This window comes from Malus domestica, chromosome 05, assembly GCF_042453785.1.
Source record: "Malus domestica chromosome 05, GDT2T_hap1".
NCBI lineage: Eukaryota > Viridiplantae > Streptophyta > Magnoliopsida > Rosales > Rosaceae > Malus > Malus domestica.
This window is the reverse complement of record NC_091665.1, coordinates 15,623,848-15,638,358: the sequence shown is the minus strand read 5'-3', so window position 1 is coordinate 15,638,358 and position 14,511 is coordinate 15,623,848. Positions and strand designations below refer to the sequence as shown.

General features: G+C 37.8%; 2 pseudogenes; both read right to left on the bottom strand.

The window, feature by feature from the left end:
- Positions 1-3,189: 3,189 nt before the first annotated feature.
- Positions 3,190-4,760, bottom strand: LOC139196086 (kinesin-like protein KIN-12D; annotated as a pseudogene).
- Positions 4,761-5,563: 803 nt separating this feature from the next.
- LOC114823310 (kinesin-like protein KIN-12D) lies at positions 5,564-13,259 on the bottom strand (annotated as a pseudogene).
- Positions 13,260-14,511: the final 1,252 nt, after the last annotated feature.

Sequence of the window (14,511 nt, the reverse complement as noted above, 5' to 3'; positions counted from 1 at the left end):
CTTAAGCCATCTCTAATCGATGGCTGGCCAGAGGGCTCATTTTAGCCCTCTAGCCCTCCAAGCTCCTCCAAGATATTAATATTTTAATGAACAGTATAGGGCCATATTTGCCTCCGTCTCTAACCAAGGGCCAGAGGGCCAGAGGGTCAGAGGGCTCGTTTTAACCCTGTCACAAAAAACCGTCTCCAACAAAGGCTCAAATGGCCATAAAGCCAAACATAATTTATTATTTTAAAACTACAACTTAAATTTAAATCCAACGGCTAAGTGACGTCAGCTAGCCGTTGGATTTGAATTTTTTTTGCTATAAATAGGGTGGATATTGTGATATAATTCACACAACTTTGAATTCAATATATTTCAATTCAATCTCTTTCAATTCAAGTTTGCAATGAATTCCAACTTTGGATCCTCTTCAAATTCCAACTGGGGGTCCTCATCCAATTCCAAAAGAGAAGCAAAATGTGCACAAATGAGACGAGAAGATGAGGAGTCTGATGAAGAAGTTCAAGTAAGGCGCAACAAACAAAACATAGCAGCAGCCATAGTTGCGGCCATGGTGTGTCAGCCAATTAAGAAACAACCTCGATTGGGTGGCTCTATTGCTGGTCGTTTTTACAAACCACGAAACAGAGCGATGACGTATGCCAATCTGATGAACAACTACTTCAACCCAACTCAGTGTACACAGAAGAGGATTTCAAACATTGCTTCCGGATGAGGCGTCATGTCTTCGAGCGTTTACTTCGTGATGTCCAGCAGGTCAATCTGTACTTTGGATAGAAGCGGGACAGAGCAGGCCGCCTTGGTTTCTCACCTCATCAGAAGGTTACTATTGCACTCCGAATGATGGCCTATGGCTCCCCAACTGATTCGAATGATGAAACCCATGGCATGTCTGAGTCTACATGCCTTGATACTCTTGAACAATTTTGTGACATAATTGTTCAGGTTTACAAAGACGAGTACCTCCGTGAGCCAAATCAAGAAGATCTGAATCAGCTCCTTCGCAAAGCTGAAGACCGTGGGTTTCTGGGCATGATAGGGTCATTAGACTGCATGCATTGGGATTGGAAGAACTGTCCCACTGGATGACAATGAGGCTTTAGCGGAAGGTCGAGAAAGCCAACTGTTGTGTTAGAAGTAGTTGCCTTATATGACACATGGATCTGGCATGCTTTCTTTGAAGTCCCTGGATCCCAAAATGACATTACAGTTCTTGGGCGCTCATCCCTCTTCAATAACTTGACGGAAGGTAAAGCACCTCAACTTGACTACTACATCAACGATAGTCAATATAATATGGGGTATTACTTGGCAGATGGCATCTACCCAAAGTGGGCGACACTTGTCCAAGCAATTCCAAACCCTAGGAATGATGCAGAAAAGTTGTTTACCTTACACCAAGAGGCATACCGGAAAAATGTTGAGAGCTTTCGGTATTCTACAAGCACGGTGGAAGATCATTAGCGAACTGGCAAGAGGGTGAAGTCGAGAAAATTTGGACTCCATCATGACGTCTTGCATCATATTACACAATATGATAGTGGAGTATGAGCGAGATTGGTATATTGATGGAGAGTACGATGACGACCAAGAAGATTCAAATAGGTCAAGAAGGGCTCGTGCAAAAATATATGATGGGCTTATTTTGCCTTTCAATTCAAGAACTGGTAGTATCTCTATAAATGAGTACATGAGGCGCTATAGAATGATATGTTCTCATGCCTTGCACATCTTTGGGCTAAAAGAAGCGTGGAGAAGGCGTTTAAGTTTTATGTTATTTAACGTTTTTAAAAATGTTGTTTAAGTTTCATGTTGATAAATGTTTTTTTATGTTGTATAATTTGTATATTGGTTAATGTTATTTAATGTTGTTTCATATTGTTTAATGTTGTTTCAGTTACTTAATTTAATTTAATGTTCTATAATGGCTTAAGAAGTTATAGGAAAAAAATATAATTTAAAAAAAATATGAAACAAATTTTGTGAAATAGAAGTTATAGGAAAAAAAAGAATTTAAAATAAAATGAAACAAATTTTGTGAAATAGAAGTTATATGAAAAAATGAAATTAAAACAAATAAGAAACAAATTTTGTAAAATAAAAGTTACAGGAAAAAATAGAAGTTATATGAAAAATTTTGTAAATAAAAAATAATAATAAAACTATAAAAAAAAAAAATTCAAATGCAACGGCTAGTCAACTAGCCGTTGCATTTGAATTTATTCTTAAGAATTCCTGTCGAATATAGGCGACAGGAATACATTATATTACTTAATATAAAACACATTTAAAAAAATTCTGGCCAACCTGGGGCTGGTCGGAAGTGGCCAACCCTCTAGCCCTTTGGCCTTTTCCGATTCCATGGGGCCTTCTCACATTCCACAGCACTATGGCCTAACCCTTGGTTGGAGACGGTTTTCGGGCTATTTTCAACCCTTTGGCCCTCTGGACCCTTCGGTTGGAGATGACCTTAAACCCTCTTTTTTAAGGACTTGGATTATCTCCCTCTTATTTCTCTCATATCTCATCTCAAACTTTTCATTTAAATCGTTTAAAAGAAATTTGATGGCTTAAAGTTCTACCGCATATTTAATGAGCTTCATTTTATTTCTTTTACTGCTTTTGTTCAACAATCCTTCCTCTTCTCTACTTATGTCCATGCCAACATTTATCCTCATTCTTCTACGCGTAGCCATGGTTGCCTTCTCAAGTTGATCTTGACATTGTAATCTATTTCGAAGGTCTCAAAGTTGTTGGGAAAGTAGGAGAAAGTTCTTGAATTGTGTCATCGTTATCATCAATTTGTTCTACAACCCTCACATGCGTTATACAACAAGGAGGAGGAGATTGGAGGGAAAGAATTATTGTGATATTAGTTTTTATGTTTATATTATTTTTATTTTCGTTCGAATTTCATATACTAATTTAATGTAACCCCTCCTTCAACCCACTCAAAAGGTTTGGTTTTAAGTGAAGTCAAAAGTTAAATTTGACTCAATTTCTCTTCTATATTTTTAATGGTTTTCACGATAGGTTTGGTCTTTTGTTTTTTATTACAGGTTTGGTTTTTCTGTTGAAAGTAAAAAAAATTCAAAATGCTTAACTTATCTTAATCTTAACTCATGCAACACCTACCTCACCACTTGAGTGATTCCCAAGGATGATAATTTGATTTCTTCCACATTTCAGTGAGAATTTGTATCCGGCTTCAAAGGGAAAAACCGAACTTGTATTAACTCATATATTCACGGCTGTTTTATTTACAAAAGGCTGCTTTTTTGTACTTTCTAGTCCTAGAATTGTTACCAGAAAGCTAACCAGACTCTGGTTTTTTACATGAACAACAAAATAATCGATCTAAAGCAGAAATTTACGGAGCTTATCAGGACATTCTTTTCCGAGTTTGACAATTCTCATCCTTCCTTGACCTTAATGGTGAAGTTTGTGGCATGAGCTCCGACAATCGAATTCTTTCACTGCTTATTTTGTTCTGCAGAAAATAAAAAATTGGATCATGCATAAAATTCTTGTGGATCCAAAACATTGGAAGCACAGTGAAAAACAAGCTCAAAGATAAAATTTTTATATACCGTAAACTTCAAATCCTGCCATTCTCTATCCATTAAAGTAATCTTGTTCTTGAGTTGCTCGGGTGCCTCTTCAGCAGCAGACGGGTTTATTTGTGTAGATGGTTTTGTTACTCCAGCATCCTGAAAGTTGGCTCAAAAGGAAATATAAGAAGCGATCCTGATTGATTTTGTGATTTTTCGAGAGTGAATGATTATTAAGTACCAAGTGACCTTTAACATTACCTTCAAAACGCTAAGTACAGAGGCCTAACAATTTCTGTACTAGTTGCAACTTCTCCTCCTTAGTTTCCTGTAGCAGAATCAATTGCATTGTTAAGCATCAAACTACGAGTTTGATTGCAACCCTCTCTCTGTCTCTCACTCACACACACCCACAAAAGACAACACAAACCTTTAGTTTTGCATCCAATCGTTGCTCCTGATCAAAATCGGCAAAAAGGGTTTTCACTAGACAGACATTTTAGAAACTCGCTTTCTTTCATTTTGCTGAAAGCTTATCCTCTAAAGTCTCCAAAGAATATTCCATTTCCACAATTTCATCTTGGTGATCCTTGTTATTAGATGCTGATTCCTGCAACAAACTCTGATCAAATAACATTCCTTTAAGAACATCTTCCTTCCTCACTAACTCAGCCTGAAGAGACAAATTTTCCTTAGCATGGCACTCTAAGCAGTCGACCTGCTGTATAAACTCAGATATTCTCTCTCCAACTTCACATAGTTCTTGAGACAATTTGTTGACAATAACGAACATTCTTCCTTTAAAATATTTTGTAATCTTTTATTCGCTGAGTTCACAGTTTCCACTGAATCAATACAATTCTTAGCTTTCGCACTCGAAATGGTGAGGAGTTCCTTCTTGCTTTTCTCGAGAGACAACTTTTTCCCCGAAAAGAACATTCTCTTCCTTCAGTTTGTTAGTACTACTAACAAATATTTGCATCCCTGGCTTTTTGAGCAGAGTTCTTCCATAATAGAAGACTCTGATTGTTTAAGTTCATCCAGTTCAGCACTTTTTGCCCTTAAATGAGTTTCTAGACTAGCAATGTGAGTCTCCAAAGACAAAATTTCATCTTGCAACCGCTAGTTTTCTTTATCAAAGACATTTATACCACTTAATGAGGATGAAAACTCAGAATTATTCTCCAAGTTTCTAAAAGCCATGCTGTGTTCTGTATTTAACTTCTCTATCTCAGTTTTAAAGGACTCATTTTCCATCTCCAAGCAGTTCAATCTCCTCAAACTTAAGAAGAATGCAAGAGGACTGAGCAGTTGTCTGGGCTACAACTAACTTGGCATCATCAAATTCTATTTCCATCATCTGTGAGACAGGAAAAAAAAGAAGATGGTAAAGTCCTTGAATGGAAACATATACATACGAGTGAGTTAAACCCATAAATTTACGATTATGAACAACATGTGAAAGCAAAAGAGGTTGGACAAGGACACTGGATTCAGGAATCAACATATATTTTCACTATCTCATAAGGTTGTTATTGTTTTTCTGGTACACATGATAAACAGAAGTCTTAGTCAGATAATAGGGTAAAGCTTAACCAAGAAACAACAATTATTTGAATTTGGAAATCCAATGGATTACCTCTTTTGTTTGGCACCATGAGACCCAGCTTCTTGCACAATCTGTTAACATGCCTCCAGTTTATGATCTTAGCTTCCAACTTCACTTTCAATTGCTTCTCTAAGTTGTTCATAGTTGAATGCAGATTAATGACCTGAGTTCTGAGATGTTTCATGCTTTCGCGATTCTGTTGCTTGGACTTGCACATCAGTTTGTTCTCTTCACGTAGTTTGTCCATCTCAGTGTGTACCTCTTTTAAGCTATCAAAAGTAGTTACTATTTCCTTTTTCAGAAGTAAAATGATAACATCTCTACCACTCACAGCCTTGGAAGGTCTTTCAGACTTCAAATTTTCTCAAGTAATATTGGCACAAATACTCTTCTCCACTTCCAGAGAACACTCGGACATATTAGGCTTATCAGTTATCAGGTCTTCAACAAACTGTTCATTTCCGTTCTGGCCTAGAATGTTTTCCGTTGCTATCTGCAACAATATTTAGGTATAGCAATTACAAAACAGAACACTCTTCCTTTACAACATAGACCCAAAACCCAAGATCAAGCTATCAGAAAGCTAAATGTTAACTTACCCATCCACCACCCTCTCCTTTGGAGACTTAGAAGCTACTTGTGAATCCTTCCCTTCAGAGCTTGTATGATGCTCCACATTTGTGTTCATGCATGACATAAATGTGGATAAGCCAGTTTTTAGCTCAGCTAGTTTCTCCTTTGTCATCAAAATGTTTTTCTCTTCGACATCTTCTAGCTTTTGTTCTATAATGAATGCATGTTCCCGCTCCTCAGAAAGCACCCATCTTAGATTGGCACAGGTTCTCTTCAACTCTTCAACTTCCGCATTTAAAGACTGAACTTTTATCTCTGCTTCTGCTATCACAGACTCCCGATCACTGAGAATGGCAACCTTCGTTGAGATCAAGTCTTCTGATTCACTAAGCTGAATACTCTTACACTTTAATGCATCTTCATTACTAAGATTCATCTTTGCTAATCTGTCCACAACAACGAAAGCAACTGTTGCACAGACTGATGTTTTCCTGATCTGCTTTTCTAGTACCTTCACTCGATTCTCAAGCTTTTCCACTATGGATGACTCTGCATTCAACTGCGTTGTCAACATGATCATTTCTTTCTCCTTTTCACAACACTCCTGTTCACGTGCTTCAGTTATAGCCAATGTTGCTCCTCTCATAGAATTCAGCATGCACTCCACATCACATTTCTTGTTGGTTGCATCCTTCAAACACTTCCTCAGTTCATTAATCAAAAATTCCTTTTCAGAGATGATTCGCATGATTCTTCCAACTTGTTCGGAGATCCAAATCCTTTTCTGTGGAAAGGAATCGGATATAAGGTTAAGTTGATCAGAGGCATCATCTAGTTCCTCACACCCATCAGACAGAACCTCTTCAATCTCACTGGACAATAATGTCCATTCTTGCGACAACATTCTTACTTCCCCATCTTTCTCCTCAAGCTCTTTACTTAACCGTTCATTATCTTCATTCAACATGTAAAACTTTTCTTGCACCTCCTTCAATTCTGTTTCCAAGATCATTACATTCTTGTTCATCTCCAATTCTTTTAAATGGCCATTTTGAACTTGCTGCTGAAGCATGCCAAGTTCTTCCTGCATACAGACAATCACCTCTGCAGTTTCAATCTCAACCTGCTTATGCACTTCATCCATTTCTTCTTCATTTGACACTTGAAATGCACGATCACTTAGGGACGTATTCAGTCTCTTGGCGTTTTCAAGGGAATCAAGCATCCTCTTCAAATTTCCCTGTAATGGTAAGTCTTGGTTGTTTGAGCAGTTCAAAGGTGATAAATCCCTAAACTCCTTAAACGTCTGTTGCTCCTTTAGAGCCCTCAATTCAAGCTCCCGTTCACTCAAAAGCTTGCTCAGGTCCTCAAGCTCATTGATTGACAGAAGTTGCTGAGACTCGAGAGCTTCAATAACAGATTTAGCCTCCTCCAATTGGCTGCTTGCATCATTACGCTGTTTGCTTATCACAAAAAGTTCTTCATTTGCCAGCTGAAGATCCTTATTTAAGAAATGTACCCTCTCCTCTTGAGAAGTCCTCTCTTCTTTCAAAATGATATTCACTATATCCAGTTCCAGCTGTAAATTTAAAATTTCTTGCGCATGTTTTATTTGAGGGTCAAGCTTCGGTTCCATCTCCCCAATGGGAACAGCATTATGCACCTGAAATTAAAGGGTGGATTAGTGAACCCTTAAAGTAAATTTACTGCTTCCCTTTTCTTTTCCATACCGTTAAGGAACCCAAGTCAAATATTATTTCAAAAAAAAAAAAAAAAAAAGGAATACCTTTAAAGCTACACAATCATTTTGGTCAATGGGTGTACACTTAAGCTTGTTAAGCATTGTCTGCAGATCATCAATTTCCCTGCAAAATGTGAAAAAGAACAAAATCACGTTGGAAATAAGATATTACTTTAATAGTTAAGGATGCCAATATAAAAGGAGAAAACAGGAAGGCCAACTTTTCTAACCTGTTGAGTTTTTCATTTTCCTTCAAACAAGTATTTAAGCTGCGCCTGCATTCCTCTAACTCATGGACAGTATTTTTCAACTGAAACCAAGAAAATGAACATGTAAGTGTGAGTAAAATAAAGAAGGGGCTATTTGGATGTCTAGTAAGGCATGACTGAGTTCAACCTCCGTATTGAAAGAATCACTATCTCTGTCGGTGCATACGGTTTCCTGTTTCATAAAGGATACATAATTAGAAATAAGATATAATAAACCAAACATACATATATTAATATCTAGCCCTTCCTTAAGGAATGCATGGCGAATCCACAAACGGAAAGACATTGCCACCATATATGTCACATCCCGGGCTCGATTCCACCGTAGCACGATATTATCTGCTTTGGGCCCCGACCACGCCCTCATGGTTTTGTTTCTAGGAACTCAATGCTCTCGTCCGAACTCGCTTAACTTCGGAGTTCCGATGGAACCCGAAACCAGTGAGCTCTCAAAAAGCCTCGTGCTAGGTAGAGATGGGAATATACAGATAAGGCTTACAGGATCTACACCCCTGGACGATGTGGGATGTTACAGTATATGCCAAAATGAATGAAACTGGAACCATAAGGAACCACAATATAGAATTAAAGTAACCAACCTGAGTTTTCATACTAAAATTTGGGTTGCCATGCTGCTTAGAGTGTCCATCAAGAAATTGAAGCAACTGAAAAATAAAAATTGTTTTATTTTGTGATATTGGCTATAAGCAACATCTCAAATGGGAGGAAAACAAGTCTTTGTTGGATATAAGTACCTGATCTCGCAGTTTAGATACCTCGTACAAGAGCTCTCTCTCTCTCCTTCATAAAATTCTTCAAATCTATGAATTCCACAGTGAAGAGGTTATCTCAATTGATAGGATGGTTAAAAATTGATTGATTATGACAAAAACTACCTTCTAAGTTGGTCCAAAAGCCTTATGTTCTCCAATGCAAACCGAGTGACTTCAGGATTCTTATCAAGTTTTGCTTGAATTAGCTGAATCTCTTCAGAGAGTGCTCTGTTCTCATCCAGTAAATAAGACTCAACGGGAATAGAACCACTAAGAAGTGACTCCATTGTCTGAATTTTGTCTTCTCGAAACCTTAGCATCATTTCAGTGCCCCTGGTGTCTGCCTCAATTTGACAAACCTGTGAGCAATGAAAGCTAAGGAGTTCGCCACAATTTACAAGAGTGAAAAATAAAGAAAAAAATAATAATCTTAAGAAAAGACTCCTCAAATACCAAACGGTTCAGCTGCTCATTTTCAGCTTCAAGTTGCTTGATGGTAGCTTCTGCCATCTGCTGTCTTCTCAAGGCACCCGCAAGCGTTGTCTCCAAATATTTTAACTGATTTACCATAATTTTCAGCCAATGTGATGATTTGCAATACAAAAGAAAATTAGTGGCACAGCTCATGGTAAACGAAACAGTAGTACGCCAGTCTCAGAAGTCACAACTAAAATGGGAAAAATTGAATCTAACGGTGATTAAGTGTTTTTCTTTTTGTCAGGGATGCTTGTATATGAAGTATTTGTATAGTATGAGCACCCTGTTATGTCATTAATTTGAAGCACCAGCACCTTAAAATGATATTAGAGATGAAACATCCGTACAACAAACATAGGTCCAATCAACTTTTCCAGTCAATACCCAAACAAACTAGCGTGGTCATATTCTAGACAATTAAGAGGAAGCATACCTTTTTGGTGGAAAGTCTCACAGCTCCTTTTGATTGATTTTCAAGAAAATCATCATCACACTCTAGGTCCATATCACACACGTTTTCACCACAATCAATTTTTCGGACTCTTTGTGTGTCTTCAAAATTGGTAGAACAAAACGACAAAGGTCGGGAGACATTATGACGCTTAAGAACGGAAATTTGCTCCTGTTCCAGAAATCATGTCATGATTTTAACTATTAGTTATTTGATATAAGTGAAAACAGAAATCATTACCACCTTGAGGAGCCGTATTTGGTGTTGTAGGGCCATGATGTCGCCTGTGGCATCCTCATTCACCACAGCCTGCACAATGAAACAGAAAGAAATATATTGGTCAACAAATTGACGCATGATTCCATTAAATAATACCACTCAGTCTGCACTGCTTACGGTATGAAGCTTACATTGTTTTGAATAAGTTTTGCTCTCTGAGCAAACTTAAGGGTACTCAGTGTTTCAGCGGCACAACTGTGACAAAAAAAAAACATAATATTGGTAATATGTACAAAAATGTTTCTTCTAAGTTTTGTGGCTTGAAATGATTTTAACACTAACCAAAATAAAATTGAGGTAAGAACGAACCAGATAGATGGGCTGACATTTGCAATGATCATTGTTTTTGAGTTTCCCCCAAGTGAGTCCTGCATTTATTTGGTATGACGAGTAACATTATGCTAAGAAATTTAACACTTGATTGAGGCAGAGAAGATGGAATTACAATCAACCTGTGGTAGGAAGGTTAGCCTAGAGTCTCTGTAAGGTACATGCTTCAGCTTCCCATGTGCCATATCCACTAGAACCATTATAACATGACTACAAAGGACATATTTACCATTATCATTGCGAAGGCGAGATCAAGAAACACATGAATACAGATAGAACCAAGGGAATAACTGAAAAAAATTACCCTAGTGTAGATAGTGATTTATTAATGTTAGCAGCTTCCTTCAACCGCTCACCCTCCGCACCAGAAGTTTTCTGCCTGCAAAATATTATTGGGTTGGGATTAATTCAAGAAAAAAGGGGTTGGTGGAAGGATATAATACGTAATTTTATACACACAGAAACACATATATCAAGTTTGAGCCTGATACCGCACCTTTCTGAACCAGCCAGATCAACTAGGTTTAGTCTAGCAAACCGTAGGTTAGTTGTGGAATCTTTTTCCCACCTACTCTCAATTACACAAGTAAAGACACTGTGCGAACGACTGCTTTCTCTATTCATATTTGTTGCAGCAACTTTCCTATTTGAAGAACCCTGTGGAACAGATTACATTTTAATTCAGACGTGCATGCATCTGTGCATTTATGCAGAAAAAAAACTCTGCCTCTAACTTAGCAAGATAATGATCAATTAGTGGAACCTGAATGAGAAGCCTGAGGATATCGCTCACAATATAGACTTCAAATTCAGAGAGATTTTCTACATAAACACCCTTCTTAACATCTTCTCGCAGCTTAAAACAAAAAATAAATATAATAAAATAATAAGAAATACTTCAAGATAACCATAGGCCATGCACTTCTAAAAGAATCAGCTTACAAGCAAATTGGTAGATGACGGATCAAGGAGATCCGTAATTTGTTCATTGTAAATTTCTAAGAAAGAGCACTTGCAATTGTATTTTAGTTTCTCATCCCTCCGGATTTCCTCTTCCTGATGATGGAAGTAAAGGCTGATAGTGAGAAATTTAAGCATTTCTCACATATAACCAAAAAGATAAAGTAGAAATAAGAAAGTAACAATTAAATGATATTACAGCTTGGATCCTTGCTAATAAAAACTCGAAAATTTGGGGTGTCATTCCACGATTTGGACCGGGCTTCGTTTCTAAATCGTCAATCTCCCCAAGCATTGTATGTGTTTTACCACTTCCTGTCTGCAAATCAAAGCCCAATTATTACAAAAAAAACACTGGAATAATAGGAAATTGATTATCATAGGCGTAACATGTTTCAACTGAATAAGAACAATCATTAAGTTATGAGAATTATATGACATGCTATTGCAGACTCAATCCTCCTACGTCATCATGGTCAGAAAAATTCTATAAAAAAAGGTCGTACCCAGTGCACAAGGCTCCCGCTTTACGCAGGGTCTGGGAGAGGTGAATGTCGGCTAGCCTTACCCCCATTTATGGAGAGGCTGCTCCCAAGTCTCGAACCCGAGACCTACTGCTCATGGGCGAAGGCACTTGCCATCGCACCAAGTGCGACCTCTTGGTCAGAAAAATTCTATCATATGATATAATTCATTCTATTTTGACCATTTGAAGCAAGAACAGGAATTATATACAAGGCAGAATGACTGAATAGAGAAATTGGATTAAACAAATAGGACTAGGTAAGCATCAAAGAGATATCTCCACCTCCCTCTAGTAGCATGACAAATAAAAGTTCAAACATTGAAGTGAGAATTTTAAGCCTTCTTAATTTTACTAATACAGGATTTTGCATAGTTCAGCCAGTGTTTATGTAAATTGAACATAATAACAGTCAAATTCAGCAGATTATAAGCGTGGTTTTCATGGTTGCATTAACTTCACATTACTAATGCTAACAGTTTTCATGATTAAACAGCTCCTTGAGATTACCTGACCGTAGGCAAACATACAACTATTATATCCCGACAAGCAATTCTCTACCATGGGTAGACCAGCCATCCTGAAAAGCATCTGCTGCAGAACTCAAAAAGTTAAAACCACAGGTAACCAGAGTGAATGAGTAGAAGAGCAAGAAAAAGAAGATACCATGTAATACTATAATTTGGTCGCAAATCACACCTGGTCAACTGTTTCACAGGCTACATGATCAAATGTAAATCGACTTTCTGGTTGCCCAATCCAGGAAATTGTCTGAGTACTTTCTTGCTTCAAACACCTGCTGTTACCATGTAAACTTCGCTCCATGCTATTGAGAGGACGAACACGAATGAGAACCTAAATCAAATTTACAATACCATTAGCATAACTTGCAAACGGCTAAAAATTCACAAACTCGACATGTCCAGTTCACTTCCTTCAATCATCAAAGCCAAATGAGCATTGAACTGTGGAAACATTAAACGAAAACCGCTAAATATATGTCAAAATTGGATAAAAACTGAGTTTTTTACCTGTACATTGTGATCTATCCAGAAAGATGGATCTTCCTTGAGATCAAAGTGAGGCACTTCCACTGTATTAACCACCGTATACGGACTGTAAGAAATGGGAATCCCTTTATACAATGCAGCAAAGTTCCCTACTCGAGGACCAACACTTCCATCAGCCTTATTCTGAAAACCCAAATTCGGAGGCTTCGACACACTCTTGGACGGTGTTGTCTGCGTTGAATTACTCCCCGAATAACTCGAAGCAGCTCTACCAACTGTCCTTATTACCCGAGGAGTCACATTTTCCAAACCTCCATTTCCAGCACCGCCACCTTCTCTGCTCACTTGGGTCGAACAATTAGCCCCGTCCTCATGCGATCACCGGCGATCGTACTACTGGGTTCCGTCTTTTGGGCCCACCCAAATTGCTTCGGGGTACCATACTTATCGGGGGTTCGAAGAGGCAACGCCGGATCGGAAACTTTGGCCTTGGAAGCCTTGGTCGGAGTCTTTTCAACCCTGCTCCGAATACCCACTTCTTGTTCCGGCTTGGGTAGCTGGGCCGGATCTTGAATCGGGTTAAATGGAGTTCTCGAAGACTATGAGCGGACTCGGATCGCCGATAAGTCCTTCAGTTTTACCGGCACGTTCTCGGCCTCTTCTTTCTTCCCGGAATTCGAACGCAGGAATTTGAAATCCCTTAACATCCTAATGCCCAGAAATTCAACAAATACAAGATGGGTTTCGTAAGATAAACAGATCTATACATACATACATATATATATATATATATGTATTTGAATTTATTGCTGAAATTATGCAAATATTTACCTGAAAGACGAATTGAAAAACAAAATCTGAAGCTTCCGAATTGTAAAAATTGATTAAACTGACGAATCTTTGGAGGGAAAAACAAGTGGAACTTGATTCAATAGCTCATTTGGTTTTGAAATCGAGCATCTTTTTCTCTCTATCTCTACAGTGATAGTTTGAAAGGTGTTTTGAGATTTTTTTAGCCGAGTTCAAAAAGCTGAAAGGATTCGTAGGTTTGGAGGGAACGGCTGAGATTTGATCTTCGTTTGAAATTGGGCACGGTCGCGGTTTTCGGATTTGAATTGCGAGGGCTTTTTGGTAAAACGGGAAATATGAGCGGGGTAACGTTCAAATTTCAACGGCGTATATAGTTTATGGTTTGGAAATGGAAAAGTACCAAAACACGAAATACAAAGAAAATTACAACTGGTTTTGATGAAAATTACCCTAATCACCATATCAAAAGATCCTAAATTACCTTATTCTTAAAATAAATATGAACATTGAGGAGACTCGAGTAACATCATGCGACGCATCGTGATTTATGCTAACAAAATATAATCATCACAAATATTTTAGACACGTCTTAACGCACAATTACATAATAATGTGATCAAGAAATTATGCTCCTTGAATGGGATAAAATGTCAAAATGTAAAAAGTTAAGGCTGAGTAAACTTTACACCAGCAAGATTTAGTGTCAATATTTAACAAATAAGAAAAAGTAAGTTTAATTTCAAAATGTGTCAGCGTTTCAAGATCCTCACGTTCTAGCCCTATACTTTAAAATCTTTTAAGCACTTATCCTTAGATGTGGGATTATCTTCACCTCAACTTATGTTTGTCGCATGAGATTGTAGTCTCTTCTTGTGAGGACAAGTATTTTGAGTGCGTTTGTAGTCTATCCTTGTGAGGACATGTATTTTAATTTTTTTAATTTTTTTTTATGATGCTTAGTGTCACAGCCCGTCCTAGAGATGTGTGTTATTTATTTAACGACGGCGTGAAATTACCTAAATACCCTTGGAAGTTGAGAATTATTATGGGATATTGTGGTTTAGACTTAACATTGTGGACCAATTAGCTATATTCCTCTATTATTGGACCCAATTAGAACTAAGTGTTCTCTTAGTTGTGATTGGTGGC